The sequence below is a fragment of the Monodelphis domestica genome, chromosome 5, assembly GCF_027887165.1.
Source record: "Monodelphis domestica isolate mMonDom1 chromosome 5, mMonDom1.pri, whole genome shotgun sequence".
NCBI classification, from domain to species: domain Eukaryota; kingdom Metazoa; phylum Chordata; class Mammalia; order Didelphimorphia; family Didelphidae; genus Monodelphis; species Monodelphis domestica.
In genome coordinates this window covers 300,527,632-300,532,116 of record NC_077231.1, presented here as the reverse complement: position 1 = coordinate 300,532,116, position 4,485 = coordinate 300,527,632, and positions in this window count along the sequence as shown.

Below are 4,485 nucleotides of genomic sequence, written 5' to 3'. Positions count from 1 at the left end.
ATGCTGGGAGCTGGTCCCCTGCACAGACCTCTGTGCGTGTGTGTAGGGGGGAAGATTTGATCCCTAACTAATTGATTCCACATCCTCAAGTCCAGTTACAATCACATGAAAATGAGGGGCAGATAATGTGCTCAAATGAAGGGCATTGGCAAAACTATGGCGCAGTGATCCTTTTAGAAAGGGCATCTCTACCCCTGAAGCTTTACAGACATTGGAGCAGCTGGGTAGCTCAGTGTATTGAGAGCCAGACCCAGAAATCAGAGGTCCTGGGTTCAAATCTGACACCAGACACTTCCTAGCTATGTAACCCTGAAGAAAGTCACTTAACCCCCCTTGCCCAGCCCTTACACCTCTTCTGCCTTGGAACCAATAGATGGTATTGATTCTAAGATGGAAGGTAAGGACTTAAAAAATAATAATAATAAAGTCATCCTGCCCTGGAAGCCACCATTGAGGAACAACTGAGGCAGGGAGAAGCATTCTGGAATGTGACATGTGGGAATGGTAAAAGAAGGGGGTTTCTCCTCTCCTCACCCACCAGCTATGGCAATAAGAAATGGCAAATTGCCTGGCTTTGGGGGAAGGTGCGAAGACGTCTCCTCCACTCTCCTTCCTGCACCCTGATGCTGCCCACTGGTGAGGGGGGAAAGAGGGATTCCAGGATGACCAGAATAGCTTTTCTAAATAGAAAGGCCACTAGGGGGAGCTGCCCTTTCAGTCTCCCTCACGCTCTGTAAAGTGGTGAAGGCTCTGCTGACCAATTCTGGGCTCTACCCCCTTCCTTTCTGGGATGTCAATTGCTCCGGGGGGGGGGGGGCACCTCTCTTTGTGCCCCAAATCCCTTCAGTCCTAGCCCTCTCTCTTCTTTCTTGGGCTTGTCTAAATCCTCCTCAGCCTTAGCTACAACCTCACCTCCACCATGGATTCTTACCCAGCTCTATTATTTTCTCTGATGATGCCCCCAATCCTGGCAGAACCTACCTAGAGGCTGCCCCTAAGATTTAGGCAGACCATCATTGTCGCCCATCTTGAGCTGCCTGCTAGTTCACTAGTCTTGTTCCCAGTCTTTGAAGGGCAGGAACAGGCAGCCAGGTGGCATGATGGATAGAGCAATGGACCTACAGTCAAGAAGACCCGAGTTCAAATTCAATCTCAGACCCTTCCTAGCTGTCCTAGGCAGGTCATTTAACTTAGCTAGAAAGCAGGAAGAATAATAGCACTTCTCTCCCAGGATTGTTGTGAGAATCAAAGGAGGAACTCTTTGTAAAGTGCTTAGCACAGGTCTGACACATAGTAGGTGCCCCCATTTTCTAGATGAGCACCACTGAGGCTGCTGCTGCTGATTTATCCTCACTATACTTGGCAGAGTAAATAAATATATTGGGAAAGCTTTTGGGGACCTGAATTTATCTACTGTGAGCTTTACATTTCCTAGAATCATTATCAAATTGAATTTGCAAACTTAATCTTTAAAATTCAGACTTGGGTTGGAATTACAAAACAGTGGCCTGGCGGGGATAATACAACCATAATGCTCGCTTACCCTAAGGCTTTTTCTTAGCTCCACAGCTTTTCCTAGGTGGCAAGCTCATTTCTAATCTGTCCACTAGAGGGCAGGCTTATGCCACCACATTTGAAAAGAGAAACAGGCGGAGACAAAGACAGAGGCAGACAGAAAGGAGAGGGAGAGAGAGAGAGAGAGAGAGAGAGAGATAGAGATAGAGAGAGAGACAGAGAGACAGAGAGACAGAGACAGAGAGAGAGAGAGAGAGAGAGAGAGAGAGAGAGAGAGAGAGAGAGAGAGAGAGAGAGAGAGAGACAGAGACAGAGACAGAGAGAGAGACAGAGAGAGAGAGAGAGAGAGAGAGAGAGACAGAGACAGAGACAGAGAGAGACAGAGACAGAGAGAGAGAGACAGAGAGAGAGAGAGAGAGAGAGAGAGAGAGAGAGACAGAGAGAGAGACAGAGAGATGGAGAGAGAGACAGAGAGACAGAGAGAGAGGAGACAGAGAGAGACAGAGAGAGACAGAGAGACAGAGACAGAGACAGAGAGACAGAGACAGAGAGAGACAGAGAGACAGAGAGAGAGAGAGACAGAGACAGAGACAGAGACAGAGACAGAGACAGAGACAGAGAGACACACAGAGACAGAGGCAGAGAGACAAAAAACACCTTGTTGGCTAGGCAAGTCTGAAGAAACTGAGGATGAAGCCAGTCCTTTGGGGGGCCAACATCCCTGAAAACTATGGCCTTGTACCTCTCCCAGAAAGCATCTGAGTGTGTAATCAGAGTGAGGTCTGCAGACTGAGAAGACTACCAATGAAAGATCACCCCTGGTTTACCACTAGAGGTTTTTTGTTTTTGTTTTTGTTTTTAAAATAAGGGCTAGGCAATGGGGGATAAGTGACTTGCCCAGGGTCACACAGCTGGGAAGTATCTGAGGCCAGATTTGAACCTAGGATGTCCTGTCTCTAGGGCTGGTTCTCAATCCACTGAGCTACCCAGCTGCCCCCACCACTAGAGTTTTGTTAGCTTTTTGGAGCATTTTTTTAACCCTCTACCTGCACTCTTAAGGATAATATTAAGGACTGGATCCAAGGCAGAATAATGGTAGGGATTAGGTGGTGGGGGTTAAGTGACTTGCTCAAGGTCACACAACTAGGAAGTATCTGAGGCCAGACTTCTTTTTTAAAATCTTTACCTTCTGTCCTAGAATCAATACTGTGTATTGGTTCCAAGACAGAAGGACAGACAGTAAGAGCTGGGCAATGAAGGTTAAATAACTTGCCCAGGGACACACATCTAGAAAAGTATCTGAAGCCAGATTCAGAAATCCTGAACCCAGGACTTCCCATCTGTAGGTCTGGCTTTAAGTCTACTAGTTACTTAGCTGCCCCTATCAGTCCAGATTTGAACCCAGAACCTCCTATCTCTAAGCCTGACTTTCTATCCACTGAATCACCTAGTGACTCCTTTTTGGAGCTTTTTAAAAGTAAAATAGTTGAACATCATCCATCACTCTTGAAAATGAAATGAGATGACTGACTCTGGATATCCAAATTTTTTTTCTTTGAAAAAAAGAAAAAATATCTCAGACCTCCAACTCTAATCAGTTTGTTAGCTTGTTGGAGGGCAAAAGAGTAAGTATTATATTTCTTTATCTCCACAAACCTTAGTATTATCAGTAAAAAACCTAATATGGTTTTGTGACTTCAGTTGGACTGCTTGGTATGAGTCTTACGTTCTTGATAATGATCAAATTGAGTTATAAGAATTGATCTTTAGATTTCCATATGCTTAGCCTGAGGAGGCAAGGTGATGTGGACAGAGAATGGGCTTCAGTCAGGACCGCTACGTGGACTATGTGGCATTGGGCAAATCACTTGACCCATCTTTCCCCCAAGCAACACTCTAGGACAGTGATGGCAAACCTTTTAGAGACTGTGCCCAAATGACACTCTCACATTGCATGTGAGCCTCCCCTTTGCCCCAGACAGGGTAGGGAGGAAGTGCTCCCATTTGGGCTGCTGGACAGAGGGGCAGGTAAAGTGAAAAATGTCCTCAGGCACAGTGGAGAAGGGGAGGAGAGCAGCCTCTGGCATGAGTGTCATAGGTTTGTCAACACAGCTCTAGGACTATAATTTGCAGAACCCTTGCTAACCACCACCAGCCCTTGTAGAGGGAAGCTCATGGCAATGTGTATAGCACATCTCAATGACATGAGAGCTCCTAGGTAGCAGGGTTTTGCTTGTTTCTCCTTCATTTTTGAAGATAACCAATGACATCATGATGATGTCTTGACTCTCCTAAATTGGATTTAAGTGATGCAAAGTTACATAGAGTTGTTGGCTGCTCTCTCTCTACTAGAGTCGAGCAAGGCTAGTGGCAAAACAAAAGTCAGGACAACTGGTGATGGCCTGGGATGCTGCGGATGACCTTGGTGTCTTCCATATCTGGCCAAGTTCTAAATGCTCCATAGTGCCTGCTTCAGTTGCCTTCATGGCTGTTGGAACAAATTGTTCTCTTCCACCCATTCTACCAAGGAAAGTCTTCACATGCTTGGAGCAGATATCCTGCTACTTCACCAAAGGGTTTGAGGTTTGTTGATTATCCTCGACCTAGTTCAGCCCTTTTGCTGAGATGGTTTTCCCAGAGTATGGCCGATATGCAGGCTACAGCTTCTTGGAGCCACAGGTAAGAGTTTGGTGAAAAGTGGACTCCAACAGTGGATGAGCAGTCCTGAAAAAGACCTTGGCAAGCCCTCCTACTAAGGGTCCTGATTTCCCCTGAACACCCTATACACCCCATTGGCAGTGTAGGATAGTAGTAAGAGGGCTAGATTTAGATTCAAGGGAGACTTGGGTTCAAATCCCACCTCTGATACATATTAACCCTGCAAACACAGTCAAGTCATAGAATCTCTAAAATGAAAGGTATAGAGGATACCTGAACACAGATCCCTTCTATAACCAACCCATTAAGTTG